We start from the raw sequence: 24,391 nt of genomic DNA, 5'->3' as shown, positions 1-24,391 counted from the left end.
TTTATCTTGAATGGATGGCAAATTACATTAAATGCTTTTTATGCATTAGTTGATATGGTTAGGTGATTTTTTATTAGCACATTGTGCATTGATACATTTTTTAATAGGGAATCAGCCTTGCACACATGGAATAAATCCCATCTGATCATCCTATATAATAAAAGGCTAATATGCAAATTGACCAAACAGTGGAATGACCAGTTGCTATGATGCACACTGACCACCAGGGGGCAGATGTTCAACACAGAAGTTGCCCCCTGGTGGTCACTGTGCTCCCACAGGGGCAGCACTGCTCAGTCGGAAGCTGGACACATGGCTGGTGAGCGCAGCAGTGGTGGCGGGAGCCTCTCCCGCCTCCGTGGCAGCACTAAGGATGTCCTACTGACATCCACCAAGGGCTCCCGGACTGTGAGACCTGGCTGAGGGACACCCCTGAGTGCACGAATTTTGTGCACTGGGCCTCTAGTGTGTGTGTGTGTGTGTGTGTGTGTGTGTGTGTGTGTGTGTATGATCACATACATTGTTGCATTTAATTTGCTAAAGATTTTTGCATTTATATTCATGAGAGTTATTGGTTTTTAGTATCTTTTTTGTTATGTTTTTACATTTGGTTTTGGTTGTTAGAGTACTACTGGCATCATGTTGTTCCAAGAAACTATCATTGTTGAGTTTTGGTGTTGTATCAAATTCAGATATCTATAATTACCAGAGAAAGCTATCAAAATATTCATTTTTTACAACTACATATATCTGTGAGGCCAAATTTTAAAAATATACTTCAGTCAAAAATAATTTATCAGAATGAATGAAGAAGCAGATCTGAGAACCTTTCTAAGGCAAGATATTAAGGAAATTTGATAAAGTACAAAACAATGCCACTCATTCCTTTTTAAAAATATGTAGTTATTTTTAATAAAGTATGTTTTTGTTAACATAATGTTTTTATTATTTTTAATCTTTTAAAAGTATATTTTATTGATTTCACAGAGGAAGAGAGAGGGAGAGAGAGAGATAGAAACATCAATAACCAGAAAGAATCATGGATCAGCTGCCTCCTGCATGCCCCTCACTGAGAATGGAGCCCACAATCCAGGTATGTGCCCTTGACCTGAATCTACCTGGGACCCTTCAGTCCTCAGGGTGATGCTCTATCCACTGAGCCAAACCAGCTAGAGCTATTATTTTTATTTTAAAATGAACCAATAAGGATCTTAAATATTTATCAGTTTTAGATTCTAATAGGGTAAATATTGATAGGTATAACCCATAAAGCCAAAACTGAACAAAATTTAAAAACCACAAAGAGTTCTAACACCAAAAAGTTTGAGAATCACTACTAAGACAACCATGGCAAGGAGAAAAGTGACGTCAAAGGCAAGGGCATGTGCATCTCACACTTGACATTGGATTAACTAAGTTGCTCCATGTGCTCCTTTCCTTTCTCCAACAATACTTCCTCCATATTGGCTCACTGATATGTTCTTTCTGTCTTAGAATAAGTATGGTAAATATACCAATAGAACTTCACAATGTAATCTTTACCTAATAAAATCCCTCAAATTATTCCCATTCTAACAAATGCCATATATGGACATATAACTATATTTTAAGTTATAAATTATAATAAAAAGAATAACAATATTAACTCAGTGATGACTTATGCAAGGATGAAGTAATTTAGAATGTTTTATTAAGGTTTGACTCTAAGATAGTTCAAGAAATACTTGAATTACTGTCCTTTTATTTTGATTATTGTAAGTGGCTTTTCTTTTATACTTTTCCTCAGCACTTAGTAGTTTGTAATAGTATGAACGTGCAAATTGAGATGGAAAAGAATCTGATTATATCAGTGAGAAAAAAAGATGAAGTGAGATAGGGAAAACATTGACATTAACTTACAACCCCTACCTCCTGAAATTGTCTATCTTTATTAGAACTAGTCCCACATTCAATACTGAGTTTTCTATCTTCCAGGCAAAGAGGGAAACACAAAAAGCTTAATGATTAATGGAAAAGCTCATGAGAAAAAACAAACCAATTGCCTAAGAGGAACAAAGTTGTTCCTATATAGAATTCAGAGTGAAATTTCTGCTATTGTTTTTTTTAAAGTGGATTCCTTATAGCGTGATGCAAAATGTCCTCAACTTTGTTACTGTGAAATTCAACAGGATTTGTTGGGATAATTTTTATAATGTCCTTCAATATAGGCCTATGGTGTAGCTCTGTGTCTTTGGAGGAAATAACCTCTCAAGATCTGATTCTTTTCTTTCCTAACATAAGCAGAATATTTACCTTGAGAGCATTGAGATGTAGGTAAAGAACACACTATGTTCTCAATAAATAACTATTCATCTTCTTAAGTCAGTTCTGCAGGGTGGCTGTGACCAGCAATGTGGTGTGGCCCAGGTATACAGCTCTCTGATGAGCTTGGCTTAATCCAGGAATGGATGTTACAGTGTCTCAAAGAAGGAGGGTTCTACATACCTTTTCAATTCCTTCATACATATAGTTTTCTTACCTAAGATTTTAAGGGGCACTACATGGTTTTATTCCCTGAAAACAGAATATGGTCTCCTCTCTGTTTTGAGTGCTCACAAGAAAAAGAAGGGTCCAGATATTTCCTGTCCAAACTGTCAGTGCAATGTTCATGGTCTTAGGTTTGGAGTCAGTTGGGTACTTTTAATATGTGTTCAAATAATGATTGAATTAGAGTCAAGTTTATATCCTAGCCCCCATAACTGTTTTGAAATTATATGCAACTAATTTGATAATAACATAGCTAAATATCTTTCATATCAGAAATTTCTATTTTCATCTCTGCCAGATTAGAGTTTCCAGATTTAAATCAATGCTCATTTATTTATAATATATAAAAATAACATAGTATATTATTATAATTATTAGTCAATAATTACTAATATATAGTATTAAATGCTATAATAATAATATAACGATAATTCATGTTTACATCTCCTTCTCTAAATACCAAAACACCTTTTGCTTTATTGGAATGCCTTCTGGTATAATTTTGACTTAAACTGATTCTTTAAAAATGAGTTACAAAAATCAGTTATAAAGATATTTAAATATTAGATTTTTGTTGCTAATTTATTAGTCTTACTGTCATGGTTGAGATGAGTAGTTTACAACAGGAAAACTAGATGAATGTTTGATTTTTGGCCAAGAGTATTTCTTCTCTATAATATGTAAGGTCTTCAGTATGCCATTCTAGAGGGTGATTAAGAATCCTCCCTCCCTCCCTCCTTCCCTCCCTCCCTCCCTGCCTCCCTTTCTTCCTGCCTTCCTTCTTTTCTCCTTTCCTCCTTCCTTTATAAGATTACTAGGGGCCCAGTGCACGAATTCGTGCACCTTGAAAGGAATTGTGGCTGCAAGGCTGTGGTGGGCACAGGGGCGGGTCTCGGCCCATCCTCCATGCCCTGCCTGGCCCCTCCCACTGTGGCCCCAGACCCCTGTCTGCTGGCAGCCCTGCTCCTGCCACCGCTCCCATGCACTGACGGCGCTGGCCCCGTTCGCACCCGCTGACGGCGTGGAGTGATTGGGGTTGTCGCCAGCAGCGGGTGTGAGTGTGGCCGGCATCGTCAGCAGCTGTGAGTGGTGGCTGCTGCCCTGATCGCCCCTCAGGAGCAGTGGGAAGTGGAGAAACCCTGAGGGGTGATCAGGGCCGGTAGCTGCTGCTCGCACCCATTGATGGCACCGAGCGATTGGAGCCGGCGCTGGGTGTCGGCAGCAGGTGTGAACACCAGGTGGGACTGTGGTGCGTGGGAGCAAAAAATTTTCAGTAACCACCAGAGGCTCACCCCAATGACAGTGACCGGCACCCCACCTTGGTCTGGCACCCCCACTCACCTGCTCCACCATCCTGCCGCAGCTGATGCCCACCATGTCCCGCGCTCTGCTGCCTGCTGCCTATGCCCGCCATGTTTCTCACGCACCCCCTGGTGGTCAGCACACATCATAGCGACTGGTTGTTTGGTTGTTCGGTTGTTTGGTTGTTCCACTGTTCAGTCTATTTGCATATTAGCCTTTTATTATATAGAACTAGAGGCCCGGTGCACAAAAATTTGTGCACTCGGGGAGAGGAGGGGGTCCCCTAGCCCGGCCTGTGCCCTCTTACAGTCTGGGACCCTTCGGGAGGTAACGACCTGCTGGCTTAGGCCTGCTCCCGGGTGGCAGAGGGCAGGCCCAATCCCTAAGTGCAGCCCCTGGTCATGCTCAGAGCAGGGCCGATTGGGGAGTTGGGGCACCACCCCGTCATGCACAGAGCAGGGCGGATCGGGAGGTTGCAATGCCACCCTCAGTCACTTTCAGGGTAGACTGATTGGGGGGTTGGGGCACCGCCCCTTGTTACACTCAAGGCAGGGTCAATGGGGAGGTTGCGGCGCCACCCCCTGTCACGCACAGAGCAGGGCCAATCAGGGGGTTGGGACGCTGCCCCCTGTCACTCACAGAGCAGGGCCGATCAGCGGGTTGGGGCGCTGCTCCCTGTCACTCACAGAGCAGGGCTGATCAGGGGGTTGGGGCGCTGCCCCCTGTCACTCACAGAGCAGGGCCAATCAGGGGGTTGGGGCGCTGCTCCCTGTCACTCACAGAGCAGGGCCAATCAGGGGTTTGGGGCACTGCCCCCTGTCACACACAGATTAGGGAAGATCAGGGTGTTGGGGCACTGCACCCTGTCACACTCGGGGCAGGGCCAATGGGGAGGTTATGGCTCTACCCTGTCACACACAGAGCAAGGCCCGTGGAGGGGGGTTGGGGCGCCACCCTCTATCACCCACAGAGCAGGGCCGATCAGGGGGTTGGGGCACCACCACTGTCACACTCAGGGCAGGGCCGATGGAGAGGTTATGGCTCTACCCTGTCACACACAGAGCAGGGCCCGTGGGGGCAGGGGGTTGGGGCACCGCACCCTGTCACACACAGAGCAGGGCCGATCAGGGGGTTGGTGCGCTGCACCCTGTCAAACCCAGAGCCGCAGGGCAATCGGGGTATTGGGGAGCTCCCCCCTATCAGGCACAGAGCAGGGCTGATCAGGGGGTTTGGGCGCTGCCCCCTGTCACGCTGATCCCGGTGCAGGGAGGCATATTACCCTTTTACTATATAGGATAGAGGCCTGGTGCACGGGTGGGGGCCGGCTGGTTTGCCCTGAAGGGTGTCCCGGATCAGGGTGGGGGTCCCCACTGGGGTGCCTGGCCAGGCTGGGTGAGGGGCTGAGGGCTGTTTTCCGGCTGGCAGTTGACTAAAAGCTTCCAACCGCTCCTTGTTTTCTTTTTTTTTTTTTTTTATTCTGGGCCAGCTTTAGCTCTGAGGCCTCGCTGCTGAAAACATCAATACAATGTTGCGGTCCGGGGCTGACTGACAGCCAGTTTTGTTTAGCTTCTTATTTGCAACATAGTAATAGTTGCTTAGAGTTGCAGTTGAGAGTCCGGCAAGTGAGGCGGGGAACGTTGGAGCCTGCAGTTCCTGGAGGAAGCAAGCCTCCCTGCTCGCTTCAGTGCATGGCTGCCGGCCGCCATCTTGGCTGACAGTTAATTTGCATAAGGATACGCTGATTAGCCAATGGGAAGGGTAGCGGTCGTACGCCAATTACCATGTTTCTCTTTTATTAGTGAAATAATTTATCTGTCTCATTTGAGTTTTGGGTAGGGTTTAGGTTTAGGGTCCCTTTGTTAGGCTGTGTCCTCTAATTTGTGGGTTCTTGTTTGTGAGGAACCCGCTAAATGGACTGGGAAGAGGAGAAAGAAAAGCTTTTCTGGTTCATGTAGTCCCCTGGGCACAGTTGTAATTTGATCTCCCTTTCTGACTGGTGTCTGTAGCATTTTTATCCTGATGGTCTACTTAAGCAGCTGCCTCCAATGAATAGATGATAAATAGTAATAGATGATGGTTTATTATTTTAACTCTGTGAAGTTTAATTATGTATTTGGTAGGTAAGAGAGATGTTATATAAAATTAAATGGACTAAAATGAGGAAAATAGGAAATTCATTGTTTGGTTATAGGCTACCTGAGGGAGTTATATTCAGAGTACAAACTAAATATTTAGCATAGTATCGGTGAAATAATCATATAAATATTATTAATGGAATTAAGTGAATAAGGAAAACATTGCTGTAAACTTACCTAAATTGTCTGGTCTTGGGACCACAGAAAGTAAGACTGCAAATTGTTACTTGTACCATCCCCCATTGGCTCTTTTTCTGGCCTGAAAGAATCACATTTAAATTGAAATCCAAATGCAGCAAACTCTGAGCTTTGCCTATGTCCAGTCCTGCTGTCTGTGCTTGGAGAGGAAATACTTGGCTTATGACCAGTTCTTTACCCTCTTTGGACATCATCAGAACTGTAGATGCTGCAGCCTGTTTTTTCCAGAGATGAATCAGCGCTGCTGTCTGCCAGTCTGCTCCAGCACGGTTGGCTGTTGACTAATAGCTGGGCCCGTAGTGTTACGTGAAGCTGCACAAATTACAAGATCACAAAGTCATTTGATTTGAGCCAAAACTTGAAGCAAAAATATGGTATGTGATTTCCTTTTTCACATTTAAGATTGTGTAAGTTTGTAACTAGGAATATTAAAGCTTAACTTTGCAGAAAGACTGGCAAAGGCATGGATTCCTGAAATAGATTTTTTATGGAGCATGATCTCTGGAATACTTCCAGTTATAGTTCTCATTTTTAGCTGATTAAAACTTAAAATTGCTTTCTTTGAATTTTAAACTTATATAGTTTCCATACCAGCTGGTACTTAATATATATAGTGAATGAAATGTGTTAAATCTTTTAATTAGTCAGATCACTGTGATAATATTGCACTTTTGTCTGATCAGGGATATAAAATTAAAACCATACATTTGTTTATATACATATATATCTCTCTATATAATATATATTTTTAAAAGGCTTTTATGAATAATCAAATAGTCCCAATATTTCAATAAAGTTAAGAAATTGGAAAGTTATGATAAAATGCCTTATTTAGATGAACATAGATGATGAAAAGAGTTGGATGGTGTTAAGAAGTTAAGATCAAGCCATAGTAAATGGTTGTTTCTTTCCTTTTGATTGATGTTTTAGTAGAAATGCTTCCCCCCCTCCATTACCATTCATAAACTGGAAACAAAGCACAACTTATTTAGTGTATTTTATTTGGTAAGTGTTCAATAAATATGTTTAGTGAAAAGCAAATATGGAAACAGGAATTGAAAAAGTCAATTTAATATTAAAATAGATAAGAGAGTAGGTTGTTATAAACATTGTAAGCTAATCCAGTAGAGCTACTTTTAAACTTTGTCTTCCTTCTTCTTTGATGTAATCTTTGGCAGAGCAAGAGTATCGTCTAGACTAGCTGTGGATAAGCCAGATATTAAAGTGACTCTAGTGGTAATTTGTGATTATTCAGAAAAATGGAAGATGTGTTTCATTCTTAACTTATAATTTGTATCACCAAAGTCTCATGAGTAAAATAATGGAGAGCTGCTATACCTATTAAAAAATTATGCTGCACTGTGTATTAAGCTCTGTCTTGTTCCATTGCTCGGAGAGGCACTGTCCTTTCCCATGAAGAACTTTAAAAGAAGTGCTTTAAAAATGCAGTTAAGTGTGGTTGATGTAACACTGGTGATGCATCGAAGGACAGTTAATTCTGCCTAGGGACAGAAGGAAACAGGAGACAGATAAGCTGTGCTTGAATGGTGGGTAGAGAAGAAAAACATCCCAGGAGCAGAGGCAAACACAAATAAATATATGCAAATTAGAAAATGAATAACATTTTCAGGGCTGTCTTTGTAATCTCATACTTTTATCTCTAGCTAGAATATCTTTCAAACATATTTGGCTACTTTTCATGTTAGTTAATATGATTTACTTCACACACACACACACAATTAAGTTTCAAAACTCAGTACTTATAATTAACACTTTTATACTATATGCAATGCAGTCTGGCACTGTTATGTTTTCCTCTAGTCTATTGTAATTGTAAAAAAAAACATTTATTGAGTTGCACTAAATTGTTTTCATTCCTCTCTATGAGTTATGGTCTGTATTTAAAAATAAAACAAACAAACAAACAAACAAACCCTATACTAGAGCTCAGGATTCATAGGGAGGCCCCTTTCAAATCCAATGGGCATATTTGCAAAGGAACTAACACTGCTCTTTCTCAGCAGTGTTTCGAGACTGTAATAAACATACTGGTGGCTTTAGCATATTTGTAGTTCAGAAGGTAACATGGTATAGTACACAGGTTTTGAGAGTTGAGCAGACTCGTCTAAGTTGCTAAATCTCTCTGAATCTCAGTTTTCCCATCTGTAAAATGGAATTAATAAAACAATCTATTAGGACTAAATAACACATCTGTTTTAAGATGGCTCTCAAACTTGACTATACATTTAAAGCATAGGGGAGCTTAACAAATTTCTATACTCAGGCTGCTTCCCAGACCAATTAAATTGGCTGTTTGGGGCTGGGACCCAGGCATCAGTATTTTTTTTTTTTTTTTGTAACTTTATATTCCTTGAATAGCTACTCTCTGTATCTACCTGACTCCAGCCCCTGGCAACCACTATTCCTCTCTGTTTCTACTTGTTTGACTATTTTAGCTTCATTATAAAAAGGGTATCATGAGATATTTTACTTCTATGACTGGCTTATTTCACTTATCATAATGTCCTTCAGGTTCACCCATATTGTTACATATGGCAGGATTTCCTCTTTTAAAGCGGATTAGTATTCTATTGCATGTACACATCACAGTTTCCTCATCCATCAGTGGACATTTTGGTTGTTTATACATCTTGATTATTGTGAATAATGCTGCAAAGTATGTGGGAATGCAAATATCTCTTTGTAGTCCTGATTTCAATTATCCTATATAAAGAGGTAATATGCTAATTGACCATCATGCCCTCACAAGATGGCGGTGCCCACAGCCAAAAGATGGTGGCATCCAGTCCCCTCAGCCCCGCTGAAAGGGTGGCAGGCATGTGGCACAGCTGGGCCCGCCCCCAGGCATGTCTGGCTGCACTGCACACCTGCCACCGGAGTCCCCCAGTCCCCTCAGCCCCACTGGGGGTGGGGGGTGGCAGGAGTCCCCCAGTCTCCTCAGCCCTGCCGGCAGTGAATTTTCATGTGACCGTTACCTTTTAAAAAAATCCTTACCCAAGGATATGATTATTTCTTTTAGATCATCTGTTCTCAGGCAGCAGGCCTAAGCCAGCAGGTGGGTATCCCCCAAGGGCCCCAGACTGTGAGAAGGTGCAGGCTGGGCTGAGGGACCCCCCATGTGCATGAATTTTCATGCACTGAGCCTCTAGTATTGGATAAATATCCAGAAGTGGTATTGCTGGATCATGTGGTAGTTTTGTTTCAAATTTTTTCAGGAACCTCCATACTGTTTTTCACAGTGGCTATACCATTTTACATTCCCATCAATAGTGTGCAAGGGTTTCAGTTTCTTCTCATTCTTATAACACTTGTCAACTTTTGGTTTCAGCCATTCTCACAAGTGTGATGTGATACTGTGTTTTTTGTTTGTTTTGTTTTTTTATCTTTATTGTTGAAAGTATTACAGATTTACCCCTCTTCCCCCTCCTTACCCTCCCCCTCCCCCATTCCTGCCCTTGCCTCAGGCCTTCACCATCCTACTGTCTGTGTTCATGGCAATGCCTATATGCATATAAGTTATTTGGTTAATCTCTCCCCCCAACCCTGGCCCCCTTCCCTCTGAAATTCATCAGTCTGTTCCATGTTTCCATGCCTCTGGTTTTATTCATCATTTTATTGTGTTCGTTAGATTCCACATATAAGTGAGATCATGTGATATTTGTCTTTCTCTGATTGGCTTATATCACTTAGCATAATCATCTCTAGGTCCCTCCATGATGTCTCAAAGGGTAATAGAATAGATTCCTGTTTTTTACAATTGCATGTTCCATTATGTAAATGTGCCACACTTTTTTTTTTTGTCCATTCATCTACTGATGGGCACTTGGGCTGTTTCCAGATCTTAGCTATTGTAAATAACAATGCTATGAACATAGGGGTGCATCTGTTCTTTCTGATTGATGTTTCAGGTTTCTTAGGCTATATTGTGTCTTTGATTTGCGTTTCTCTGACAAATAGTGATTTTTGAGCACCTTTTCATATACCTTTTGGACATTTGCCTGTCTCTTTGGGAGAAATGTCTATTCAAGTCCCCCCATCCCCCCATTTTTAAATTGGTTTGTATGTTTTTTTGCTATGGAGTTGAAGGAGTTCTTATATATATTTGGGTATTAACTCCTTGCTAGATATATGGTTTGCAAATATTTTCTCCCACTCTGTAGGTTGTCTTTTTACTCCTGTTTCATTAGCTATGCAGAAGCTTTTTAGTTTGTCACAGTCTCACTTGTCTATCTTTGCTTTTGTTACCTTTGCTTTTTGTGCTCTTGGTGTCCTATCTAAGACATCGGTGCTGAGACCACTGTTATGGAACATTCCTCCTATGTTTTCTTCTAGGAGTTTTACAGTTTCAGGTTTTATGTTTAAGTCTTTAATCCATTTTGAGTTGATTTTTTTTTTTTATTTTATTTTTTTTTTATATTTTATTGCTTTTTTACAGAGAGGAAGGGAGAGAGATAGAGAGTTAGAAACATCGATGAGAGAGAAACATCGACCAGCCGCCTCCTGCACATCTCCTACTGGGGATGTGCCCGCAACCCAGGTATATGCCCTTGACCGGAATCGAACCCGGGACCTTTCAGTCTGCAGGCCGACGCTCTATCCACTGAGCCAAACCGGTTTTGGCAATTTTGAGTTGATTTTTTGCATGTGGTGTAAGATAAGGGTTCAATTTCATTCATTTACATGCAAATATCCAGTTTTCCCAACACCATTTGTTGAAGAGATTATCTTTTCCCCATTGCTTATTGACCATTTTTACACGGGTTTATTTCTGGGCTCTCTTATTGTTCCATTGGCTCATATGTCTATCCTTACACCAGAATTATACTGTTTTAATTACAATAACTTAGTAATATATTTTGAAACCACGAAGTGTGATTACTTCAGCTTTATTCTTTCTCAAAATTGTTTTGGCTTTTTGTAGTCCTTTGTAGTTCCATATGAATTTTAGGATTGCTTTTTCTATTTTTGTAAAAAATGCCTTTGGAATTTCTTTCAAATATGTTTTTATTGATTTTTTAGAGAGAGAGGAAGGGAGAGGGAGAGAGATATAGAAATATCCATCAGCTATCTCCTGCATGCCCCCTACTGTGGATTGAGCCTGCAACCTGGGCATGTACCCAGACTGGGAATCAAACCGTTGACTTTTTGGTGCATAGGATGACACTCAGTCCACTGAGCCATACCAGGTGGGCAGTGCCTTTGGGGTTTTGATAGGTGCATTGAATATATAAATCACTTTGGGTAGTATGGATAGTTTAACAATTTTAAGTATTCCAGTCTTCTTTCATTTCATCAAGGTTTAATATTTTTTAATGTGTAAGTCTCATATCTTAGTTACACTTATTCCTAGGTATTTTATAGGGATGTGCAAATTATTTTAATGGTCCTCTAGTGCAGACTATGTTGAAATGCTTGACTGTGAAGCCTGTAGCACAATGTGTGGAACTTGACAGGTATTTGATACATGTATGGTTCCCTTGATAAATACTATCAACACTAATATATAGTTAACTCTTCTGTGGTGGTTACTACGTTTTGGGCACTGTGCTAAGTACTTTTCACACCGTGTAGGCAATGCTATGCTTTTTAAAATTATTATTCTGTCAAACAATACAATTAAATGGCTGAGATAAAAAGGGAGAACACTGTTTACTAGAGAGGAAAATGGCTACTTTTATCATTAGGAATTCAGTTACCCATGTAATTATTTTAGTGAATCAGAGGATCTGGCTTTTATTGAACAGCCTCAAGAATATAGAGTAAAAACTTTAAAAATATTTTAGATTCTAGTTTAAACCTTACACCATGACTTACCTAGCAGGTGTAACAGATCAATTTGATAAAAACCGCAAACACATAACAATTCTAATTTTAGCAGAATTGTATTGATATTATGGGGTAGATTGTGACTAGTATGTATATTCCAGATACTACAAAGAGTGAGTATTAGCCTATGAATACTTCTTCCATATTATCATTACTGGACATCAAAATGTGTTAGGTTTAATGTCATGATGACAAGACTATTTTTATTAACAAGGTCAATATTTTTCTGTTAAATTAATTAGAAATGTTTAGTAGTCTGCTGGTTTGCTTTTTGATATTGTTTGATTTTGGTCTTAGAAAGCTTATATATTAATATTTGGTTTTAGGCAGCTTACTTATTAACTATTTTTCAATATGAGTTTTCTATAGTAACTGCTTTAAAAAAGAACATCTAAATGAAGATTTATTTCAATTTATAACTTATTAGTTTTTTGCATTTAGATAAGAATTTACTCATTTTTGTTACAATCTTTAGTTTGTTTCTTAGTTTCAATAAAATATTCTATAACGGTTACTGAGAAAGCATTATTATTTTTTTAATGGATATATGCGTTCCTTACACTTAGTACATATTTAAAACAAATACTTTTCCCATGTCAAGGAAGTGGATTTATGAATTGCTCACTCAACTTTGCTTAGATGAAATGCATGCTTATCTTACATTTTTCTTTGTGAATTTTTTCAACCTATTCAATTATTAAAACATTTGTAAGATACCTATATTTCTAAATTCAAATGAGTTAATAGAGGTAAGGCTCTTAGAATGGGTGCTGGTGGTTAGTAAACATTTAATACATGTTATCATTATCCACTCTCCAGTGACTTACAAAAACGCACGATGCAAAAGCTCCTTATGGTAGAGTCAGATATTTGCAAAAGAAGCAAAAGAATTTTGGGTTTTGTGGCTGGGTAAAAATTTGTATTCCTGCCTGTCAGTGCACCTGAAAATGAAATGCATGATATGCGAAGTGGCATCACATATCACATATTTAAAGTTGTAATTAGGTATTTAACTTTGAAGTATCTGGTTCTAGGAGGGGAAATTAGCTTTTTGGCGGTTTTACAGATAATTTAGTTTAAACATCTTTGCTCTTAAGGACATTAAGAAAAATTGAAGAATTGTAATCCTCAAGAATGCTTAACCCTTTACTTGTTAGTCTTTGTAGACTAACAGGATTACATTCACTCTGTGACAACAGAACAATTTTGAGAAGTATTAGTAGAGAATGGAGAAACATTTTCTGAATGTAGGTTTTGAATGAAGGATCGTTTCCAGAGCACTCCAGTCTGATAAAACCCAAGCTAGTTATAACCCACGGGATTGGATTCTAGAGTTTGTGACAAGTATCTAAGCCACTGATTCGAACCTTATGATTATTTGCCAGGTGGCCTCATTCCCTTGTCATCATTATCAAATTATCTCCTGTTACATTGTGGGACTATAAGAGTCTCTTGTGACTGAAAATTAAATCTAGAATGTATTACACATAGTTTTAGGAGAGCATTGTCAGAGACTATGTGATTCACTTAGATTAATGAGTAATCATATTTTGTAGAAGCTAATGAAATTGTACATTCCTGTGTGCCTGAAAAAACTAGCTTGATTTAATAGGCACAAAAAATTAACTTTCAACTGCTCCCTCCCATCTTCTTCCTTTTGTTTTTCTCCTTTACTTTATTTATTTCTTCTTTTAAAATTAACTGCATCTTTCTGAAAACTTTTCCATATAAATATGCTGCGCTAACTTTTTCTATTTTAGATTTCCTTTTATTAAAGGGCTTGAGATTTTAAAATGGTGCTAATGAAAAACAAGCCATGGCACTGTTGATCACTGGCATACAACTGTGTGGTTCAAGGTGCTGTGCTATGTCTTCCCATCAACTTTATTGGTTTTTGAAGAGAGGATAGTGCTCGTAGGGAGTTTACTGTAGAGATCAGCCATAGTAGGAGAGAATTGGTGAATCTGAATATTGACAGCAGTACGGGGGTGAATTTGAGGTTTGGCTGCACAGCGGCAGAGGGATCAAGTTTTTAAGAAAACAATGAAATTGATGATGGAACTAGATTCTAGCTTTAACTGGTACCTAGCATGGCCTTAGGCAAGTCAACTAACTTTTTAAATTTTAGCTTCCTCGTTTGTGAAATGAAAAAACAAATCTATTAAAATGACCTTATGGTACTATGAAGGGCAACATGATTTAGAGTGTTAATGCCAAAGTAAAACTGTTCTTTGCACCAGTAGGAGGATGCCAGTCTCACCACTTATGACAGTGTAGTGGGTCAGCTGGCTGGCAATCAGAAAGGACAACTGGACATGAACTAGAACCCACAGGAACAAACTGAGCCTATATCTGACTCTTGCCCCCTCCAGTCTTGGAAATGTGGGTGGCTTCCAGGAAGAGCTGGTGTTCTTTTTAAAAAAAATATATTTTATTGATTTTTTTACAGAGAGGAAGGGAGAGGGTTAGAGAGTGAGAAACATCGATGAGAGAGAAACGTTGATCAGCTGCCTCCTGCACACCCCCCACTAGGGATGTGCCCGCAACCAAGGTACATGCCCTTGACTGGAATCGAACCTGGGACCCTTGAGTCCGCAGGCCGACACTCTATCCACTGAGCCAAACTGGTCAGGGCGAGCTGGTGTTCTTTACCATGGGGATGCACATGTTTCTGGCCCAGGGAGGCTAGAAGTGCCAGGATTTGGAGAGGCTGAAGGTCATCCAGAAGGTCCTGGAGGAGCTTCAGGTTCAGATGCTGCCCTGTGCCTACAAGAGAGCCAGCAGAATAGCGTCAACATGTATACACTACATACAACTGTGTGGTTCAAGGTGCTGTGCTATGTCTTCCCATCAACTTTGTGCCTGATGCTCTAAAATGACCTTCAGAGCCTAATAGCTGTTTTAATTCTGCCTTCAAAATTGCATGCAGATTTCTCTTGTAGCTAGCTCTAACTTCAAACCATTCAAGGGAGGGATTTCTAGGAAATTTTGTTAGCTTAGCTAAATTGACTTGTGTCACAGGTCTTTTTTTAGCAAGGTTGTTTTTGACCACAAGTGGCCTTTTGGATTTCATCAGATGAGCATTTAAAAGCCATCAAAGGGGTTAAGCCAGCTAGAGTGAAGGGGGGAAGGCAATTGGGAGAGTAACATGAAAACATTTGTGATCAGATTTGCATTTCTGAATCTGCATTGTAGAAATTGGAGTGAGGGTGACTAAGGGTAGATATCAGTGTATTTATTAGGAGCTGAGAGTAGTGGTCCAAAGGAGAGCTTTGTGGTAGCTAGGCTATATGTGGAGGTGAAGGTGATGGAAACAAGTAGATGGGTTTCGGAGATATTAGAGGATAAAGGATATAGGCCTAGGGGCTGGAATTGCTAGTGGTTGAAGGAGATGAAGATGCCAAGATTTTGAGTTTGGTTTGGATATTTTGAGTTGTGGTTGCATTGAGAATATCCAGATGGAAATGTTCAGTAGCAGTGTGATGTTAATATGAGTCATTGCTATAGTAGTAGAAGCACCTGTAGTAGTTGTTAATAATATTATCATTGTCTTACTTTCTGGAGGCCTGAAACCATTTCTGATTTATTTATGGGTATTTAGTACATTGCTCATTCCCTGGCATAGACTAGGATTACTTTTTTAAAATATATTTTTATTGGTTTCATAGAGGAAGGGAGAAGAGATAGAAACATCGATGATGAGAGAGAATCATTGATCGGCTACCTTCTGCACGGCCCACACTAGGGATCGAGCCCACAACCCTGCATATGCCCTGACTGGAAATTGAACCTTGACTACTGAGCCATGCTGGCTAGGCTAGGATTAATTTTTCATATCTCTCTCTCTCTCTCTCTCTCTCTCCCTCTCTCTCTCTCTCGGTTGTCATAATCACACACTTTCCACTCTTTTCCCAGGGCTAACCTTTCTACTTCTGTTATTCCTATTTCCTTCTAGTTCCTAGAGGACCCTCATTCAGGGGTCATTAAACTTTTCTGTATAAGGTTAGATGGTTTTTATTGCAACTCTTCAGTCTTGCCTTTTTAAGACAAAAGCAGCCTGAGGTGAAACATAAACAAACAGGCAGTGGGCTGGATTTAGCCTGTGGGCTATAGGACCCTTGCGCCTAGTCCACTAGGTGTTCGACTTATTTTATTTTTAATCTACTGGCTCTCAAACATATTTGTTTTTTCTATCATATTCCCTCCCTGCCCACCCCCCAAAAAACTCCCTTTAGACCTTTCTCCCCTAAACTACATACCATCTTACTTTCCCATTACTTCTTTTTAAAAACTTTAATTAAATGTATGGGGTGATATTGGTTACTAAAACTATATAGGCTTCTAGTGTACAACTGTATAATACATCATCTGCATGTGTATTGATTGCATTGTGTATTTACCATCTGAAGTCAAACCTCCTATTACGTGTTATTTTATTTTTTTCCCGATTGAAGGTCATCTTTTACTACTTCTGTCTAGTAAACTCTTAGTAATCTGACTTTCCTGTTGCTGTCTCAAAAATAATTAGGGCTTCTACTCTTCTAAGTAAGATGACTACTTCTTGATCTTCTTTCTTTCTGATCTTTCTTTCTGTAGTATTTATATGGTTGTTTTATACGATACCCTTTGAAATACTATACCATGTTCTCCCTCTGACTTTTATGACTCATTCTCCTCCTATCTCTGATGGCTATATTTCACTACCTTTTAAAAAATTGCAGTAACACACAGAGACACACATACACTAATGTACATAACATAAGCAGTGTGCCTTAAGGGTACAACTTGATGGACTTTTAATCATGCATTCATTTGTGTAGCTATCACCCAGATCAAGATGTAGAATATTTCCAGCTTCCCAGAAGGTTCCCTCGTGACTCTTCTCAATCAAGTACTCCTGATTCTGCCAAGAGGTAGCCTTTATTATGACTTCTATAAATTTAGATTTAGTTTTTCCTGTTCTTGAACCTCATAAATGAAATAATGCAGACTATATGGGCATACTCTTTTGTGTCCAGCTTCCTCCACTCGTCATTATGCTGTGATAGTAATCCATGTTGTTGTGGTAGTTGTAGTTCATTCTTTTTTAAAAATTGCTGTGTAGTTTTCCATTGTATGACTATATCACAATTTATTGACTCTTAGTTGGTAATAGGGTTGTTTCTGGTTTGGGCTATTATTGCTAATGCTGTTATGAACATTCTTATACAGGTCTTTTGGTAGACCTGTGCCCTTATTGAAAATGTTGAAGTTCTCAGATAGAAAATACCACTAAGTTTGAAATGTCTAAAGGAAAAGCTTTGATTATATGGATCTGGCGCTTTCTGGAGAGTTAAGAACTAGAGGTAAATGGTCTAGACTCCCTTTTCCCATCATTCTTCTTCTTGTGTCTGCCTCCTACCTTTATTTTTAGGATTTCTAGGACTGTTTATGGATTTTGATAGGGCAGCGGGGACTGGAATGGAGAGTTTATTAATAGAGATAACAGAAGCGTCAAAACCTTAACAACAAGGACTTCACCAAGGCCTCTGTGCCAACACCTTGAAGGGAAGTCTGAACGGACTGTAAAACTGCAGGGTCCAGACAGAGCTTTGGAGGATGGGGTATAGAACCAAGAACCCAGCAAGCTCCAGCAAGTGAGGTGGAGTTGACACAAAATGAAAGGTTTCAGCAGCGCGGCACTGAGGGCATCCTGGAGATGTGAACCACATGTGACCATTCGCTATCAACTCTATTAAAGTCACTTAAAAACACACACACAATCCTACCAAACAACAGCCTAACCATAGAATACCTGCTATACAAATACAACAGATAAACAGTAAATAAACAATGAGCAACTGCCGTGTACTTGCTGTGTCAAATCAAATCTCCTGGTACCATCCATCCAAAACAGAATGTCATTTCTAAATCCTTCATATAGAAACTGGGTTCCAGGCCTTGTGAATAGTCAGTGCAGTTATTTTAACTGTTTTTTGTATGATAGCTGGGCCATAGTAGGTGATCTTGTTGGGTGAATTTAAATGCATGTCTGGAGTGGAGCCATCTTCAGCTTAGTGATAACTGAAATCTTGGAGACAGATAACATAATTTAGGAATGCGAGAGCTGCTGAGTAGATGCCCTCCGGGCCCTCCCCATATTCTTGGCATCTTATCCACTTCTTTGTGCTCTCCCTACTTCCAAATGCCTGCCAATATCTGCTTTTCTTTCCCCAACGGCTTTTGAGGACTCTCTGAAAGCCATGGGACTAGAAGTCCCTTGCCTTTCTAGACTTCTTCCCCCCTCCCCCACTCTCACCCCTACCCTCAGGAGGTCTGGAAGTGCCATGGAATTAATACCCAACCCATACCACAGCAGCCCTCAACCAATGATTGACCCTGGGTTGGTTAACTCTGAGCTGTTGTGTTTTATACTGGTTCCCAGAGTTTTCTAGTAGATTATGCTCCAGCTACCCAAAATGTAGCTGGCTTTATAACATAGCCTTTTATTGGCTGCCTTCCCTTCCCTGTTTCACTTCCCTGCTCCCCTATCTGTGTTCTCTGCATTTCCCCAAATAAATTACTTGCATTAGGGCTTGTTTCTGGGAATCCAAACTAAGACAGATCTCTTGGATAATACCTGCAAGTAAAAAGCATACAGGGGAAGAGAGGAAGACCTGTTTGTTTGTTTGTTTGTTTATTTTTTGATTAGCAATTATTTTAATTTTCAACTACTTCTTGAAATTTCTACTTGGATGTGCAGTTGATAATCTGAAACCTGACATGACCATTCTGAAATCAAAACTTAAAAAAGACTGTTCCTATATTGATTAGGAAAAGAAGATATTTAGGATTTTGTCTGTGTGCTTTCTTTCCATTCATATCTAAAGTGGAAACATTTTAAATGAATTCAGTATGTACTGTGTGTTCCTCATTTTCTGTGATTTGGGTGTGAATAACACTTTAACTTTTACTGTAACTTTACCACTAGCCGTTTTTATTTGATGATCTGAGTCTTGGCTTGAATTTCTGGAATCTGGGATTGGTTAGTTTACATGTTGATTTTACTCTAGAAGTGTTGCCCTCAGAGCTAGTTTAGTAAATATTCCCAGCGCCACAATAAACACAACATGTTGTAATTCACAATAAAACTCCTGTGTGTAATACTTAGAAATCAATCTCTTTCAGAAATAGCCAATTTTATAGATTATTTTAAGAGGTTTTATTAATATTGTATAGTGGAGTTTCTCCTCGTATATGTATGATTCATAATTGATGACTTTCATAGTTTTGCTTTAAAACATTATGAACTTTCAAAAAACAAATGCAGTGTGACATGCAAAGCAAATAGTTGGTGAATATAATGACCCCATGGAATTATATTTGTTTAGGTTTAATAAATTAAAGCAAGTCTTCTACAATTTTATCATTAATTTGTTCATCGTAAAAAAAATGATATGATTTAATTTACTACAAGTCATTCATGTCCTTGCTGAAATGATTATGTGTCTCCCACCGCAGTAAGTTCTTCAGAGTCAGTTTTAATGATCACCATCATTTGGCTGTACCATAATTTACTTCATATTTAGGTTGTTTTCAGTTACAGGTATAAATGGTGGTTTGATGTACATTCCTGTCCACAAATATGCCTCAACATTTTGAATGACTTTATTAGGATTGATTCCTAGAATTGGAGTTACCAAGTCAAGAGCATAAACATATTACATATTTTAGGCATTTGCTATACTTTCTGTGATCTCGGCCCTCCCTGGTTATTTGCCACCAAGTTTGCTATTCTTTTTGACAGTGAATACAGTTTGTTCCAAACAAGTTATTTCCCCCCCGGGCAGTAAAGCTGCTGCTTTTCATGCCTTGCCCAGCCCTGGCAGAACTACTGCACTGAAGAAGCTGGACGGTGGTGGTGTACGGGGATGGCTTCAGGCTACTCCCACTGCTCTTACGCCAAGTATAGCAGCTTTTTTTTGAATGAAAGCTTCTCCATTTCTTGTACGCCTTTGGTCATTTTCCAGAGTTCTGAAATAGTTGTTCTTGACAATTTTATGCAGTTTTATCATTTTTTTTAAAAGGAGAATTGCTGAACTCTTCACTATTTTGGAAATTCCGCTTTCTGGGTCCAGTTTTAATTGGAGTGTTGAAAGCTATATTTTGAGTGAGCCTTGAGTAGAAAACCTGTCCACATCATTAATGACTTACATTATACTTTTTTTTCTTTCCTGGGGCCAAAGATCTTATAATTTTAGAGCTAGAAGGAATCTTAGTTCCCCCCCTTTTTTTCCTTCAGGTTAACAATTGGAAACATTAGCGCCTTGTGCAGTTATTGCACAGATCTTTGGTGTTAAAATTGGATTTTGAAATGGCTCACTCATGTATCAGTCATTGCTTTGCCTCTCCCTGTGCAGCTGTAGGTCCTGATTCTGTTTCTCTGCAGTTTCAGGCCTTTGCCACTGAGCTAATCCAGCCCAGGTCAAAGACGGCATGAGGAGTCTCAGCCTTGCCCAAGAGTGAGGTCTGACATGTGTTGTGCTACCTTGAACTAGAAGCTCAGGGATGGGGCCTAGCAATCTTATTTAAGTCCTCCAGGAGATTCTGATGCACGTTCAAGTGTGAGAATGGCTGTCACCGAACAAAGGCTCAAAAATTTCAAATGGTTGACATTGCCATTAGTTCTGTACACTAGAAATTTGGATAGTCAGCCTGCTGCTATTTTTCATCACAGTTAAGATCACATTTATTGTGAGACACACCATTGTTTTATTTACTTGGGGGAAAGCCCTCTGCAATTTAACTATAAAATAATGCTTTGTTTTTCAAATACTGCAACTTTATTTTATGTATGTTGGAAGAGCCTTTAAAAGGTAATATTTAAAATATCACTTTATGCATACAAAAAAGGAAAATTTAAGTAAAATAGACTGATCAAGGCATTGCTTAAACGTCTTCACATTCAAAGACAGATACATCAGTCTCTCCTTCACTCAGAGTTCTCATTGTCCATGTTTTCCCATACAACATGATCATCTGTGTCATCAAGAGTTAGTGAAACAACATTTCTTTTTTTCTAAATCTTTATTGTTGAAAGTACTACATATGTCCCCTTTTTCCTCCCCTTGATCCCTTATAACCTGCCCTTGTCCCAGGGCCCCACCTTACCACCTTATCATCTGTGTCCATATGTGCATACACGTTCTTTGATTGATCACTTCCCACCCACCTCCGCCTTCCCTCTAAAGATAAAACTTTTCTTAATGAGTGTTTTATGATCATTTCTGGCTTTTTCTCTCAGCCTCTGATACTGATTCTGTAAACTTTGATGTTTATGCACAGACAATATAACTAAGTCAGGGCTGTCACCTGGCTGACAGTGATTATAAGATGCATCACAGTATATATATATATATATATATATATATATATATATATATATATATATTAGAGGCCCAGTGCACAAAAATTTGTGCACTTGCGGGGGGGGGTCCCCTCAGCTCGGCCTGTGCCCTCTCACAGTCTGGGACCCCTTGGGGGATGACCATCTGCTGGCTGAGGCCTGCTCCCCAGGGGATTGGGCCTAAGCTGGCAATCAGACATTCCTCTGGCAGCCCGGCAGCCCTAGGGGGATGTCCACTTGCCAGCGGGGAGCAGACCTAAGCTGCAGTCGGACATCCTTAGCGCTGTTGAGGAGGCAGGAGAGGCTCCCACTGCCACCGCTGTACTGGCAACCATCAGCCTGGCTTGTGGCTGAGCAGAGCTTCTTCATGTGGGAGCTCACTGACCACCAGAGGGCAGCTCCTGCATTGAGCATCTGCCCCCTGGTGGTCAGTGTGTGTCATAGTGACCAGTCCTTCCCAGTCGTTCTGCTGTTAGGGTCAGTTTGCATATTACCCTTTTACTATATAGGATAGAGGCCTGGTGCACGAGTGGGGGTCGGCTGGTTTGCCCTGAAGGGTGTCCCAGATCAGGGTGGGGGTCCCTCTTGGGTGCCTGGCCAGCCTGGATGAGGGGCTGATGGCTGTTTTCAGGCTGTCCTCACCCCCTTCAGGGTGGGGGTTCCCACTGGGGTGCCTGGCCAAACTGGATGAGGGGCTGAGGGCTGTTTTTAGGCTGCCCGCACCCGCTTCAGGGTGGGCATCCCCACTGGGGTGCCTGGCCAGCCTGGATGAGGGGCTGAGGGCTGTTTTCAGGCGGGCCAAGCCTGCAACTGAAGCTCCCAGTCTCTCCTTTTTTCCTTTTTCTTTTTTATTCTGGGATTTATTTACCTTCTGTAATTGAAACTTTGTTGCAGCTCCAGCTCTGAGGCCGGCTGGCTGAAAGCAGGTTTCTGGGGTTTGTTTAGCTTCTATAATTGAAATATAGTTGCATTTCAGAGCTGTTGCTTTCAGGCTCAGAGCCGGGAACCTTAGCTTCCTCCATTGCCGGGGCAACCAAGCCTCATGTTTGCTTCAGCTGTGTGGCTGCCGGCCCCCATCTTTGTTGGCAGTTAATTTCTATATCACCCTGATTAGCCAATGGGAAGCGTAGCGGAGGTATGGTTAATTACCATGTTTGTCTATTATTAGATAGGATATATATATATATATATATATATATATATTGTATAGAAACTTATATTCTAGTTGTTTAAGGAAGACACTCAAGTTACTATTTAATTGAATAATCAAATAACAGCAGAAAACAATAATGTAGGTAGAGACTATTTAAAATTGCACAGAGTGTATATTGTTGTAAGATTCACCTTTTCCCTATTCTTATTGTTTTTTTTAATATGTTTTTATTGATTATATATAGAGAGGAAGGCAAAGGGATAGAGAGAGAGAAACATTGATGAGAGAGACATTGATTGGCTGCCTCCTGCATGCCCTCCACTGGGTATCAAGTCCACAAGCCAGGCATGTGCCCTGATGGGGAATCAAACTGGGGACCTTTTGGTTCATGGGTCAACACTCAGCCACTCTGGCTGGGTTCCATGTTCTTAATGAAAGCAAACCTTTTTCTTTAATAGGTTGACTGGCAAGATACAAATGAAACTTTTTAAAAACAATCTGTTGGTGCAACTTCCATCAAATACCAGCAATGTGGTATTATCACCAAAGCTAGCCTAGGACAGAAATAGATGACAATTTTGCAGTACATGGATTAAAATTATTCTAAACACTGCACACTGTTTTCTAGTCAGGCTTGTGTATATGGATAATTTTGAATACTAGGTAGGATTAAAATATAGTAAATCCAAATCCCATGAGGCAAAACCAACAATCAGCTTTGTTGATTTAGTATACTCCTTAATTTGTAAAACTCAGATGCATTTGAATATATGGTTGCATATCATTTTTTTTCTACATATTTAAGGTTAACTTTCATTCGTGAATATAATTTGTAGTTGATGCAATCAGTATGCCAGTATGTTTTGGATGAATTGTTGTCTTTTAGGTGGTTTTGGATCTGCCAAGTCTCTTCTCTGAAATAAAAATATATAGGTTGAAGGCAAGACACATTTTTTTTTCTCAATGGAGCACCTGACAAAATGATGAGCATTAAAAATATTTTTTGCTTTTATTAGATATGTAATGAAATATTGAAGGGATTACAAAACTTTTAAACAGATTTGTGATACATATTTATAATATTTATTAACTCTGTGTGAAAAGAGAGGTCAAGAGAAGAAAGACAATTAAAAGCCCCTATTTGTATCACTTGAGAATACAGCATCTGTGGATCTCATATGACTGCGCACTGGGCAACTTCAGGCGCCAACTCTGTTCTGCATTCCAATATTGCTTGTCAGAATTAAAGACAAAAATAGTTCTTTTCTTCTGCATTGCTATAAAAGGACTGTCTCACAGCAAAGCATGTGGTGCCAGGTAGGCACAGTGTTTTTAAAGGTCTGGAATGACTTTTTGGGGGATGGTTCTTATTTTAAAATGAGCTAAACTTATTAAAATATAGTTAATTCGTTTTTTAAATAGTGGGCCAGTTAGATAAAGGCTATTCTCCCCCCCCAAAGTTGATCTTATAAATTCACTTTGCATCTAGTTTAATGATTTAGAAACAAAATAGCCTTATGATTCTTTTTTTCCCTGTTGAAGGTCTTATGGTCATACACTTAGCTTAGCTTAGCTGATGGAGGAATGCAGAGCATGATCCAAACTGAGCCTCTACATTTTCCTTTTTCCACATGGATTTTCTCATCTTTGACTGTATGACTCTCAGACTGTGGCTCAATTTTTACTAGGATTTAATTTAATTTAGAGAAATTTGAAAACTGTGACAAATTTACCTAGATTCTAGAAATTAATATAACTGACAATTTCTTATTTCAAGTTCAAAACCTCCTACAGAAATGTAACCTTCTGGTATGGTAGCTCAGAAGTTTAGTTTCCATATTCCAG

General features: G+C 39.8%; 1 protein-coding gene across 3 annotated transcripts in view; it reads left to right on the top strand.

Moving 5' to 3' along the window:
• TTLL7 (tubulin tyrosine ligase like 7) overlaps window positions 1-24,391 on the top strand; it is a 142,064-nt gene that overhangs the window by 12,404 nt on the left and 105,269 nt on the right. Inside the window, exon 1 of one of the 3 annotated variants that reach the window (XM_070405462.1) lies at window positions 6,443-6,535. The exons of 1 other annotated variant lie outside the window; for it this stretch is intronic. The gene's annotated coding sequence lies outside the window, so the exon portion shown is untranslated. Of the gene's footprint in view, window positions 1-6,442; window positions 6,536-16,855; window positions 16,922-24,391 lie in introns of those variants that run through there. One more of the 3 variants, XM_070405463.1, reaches the window with a different exon arrangement.

This window comes from Myotis yumanensis, unplaced genomic scaffold, assembly GCF_028538775.1.
Source record: "Myotis yumanensis isolate MYYU_CA2020_CCGP unplaced genomic scaffold, mMyoYum1.0.hap1 SCAF_2, whole genome shotgun sequence".
Taxonomy (NCBI): Eukaryota; Metazoa; Chordata; class Mammalia; order Chiroptera; family Vespertilionidae; genus Myotis; species Myotis yumanensis.
Note: the sequence above shows the minus strand (reverse complement) of the source record. Positions and strands in the feature narration are given on the sequence as shown.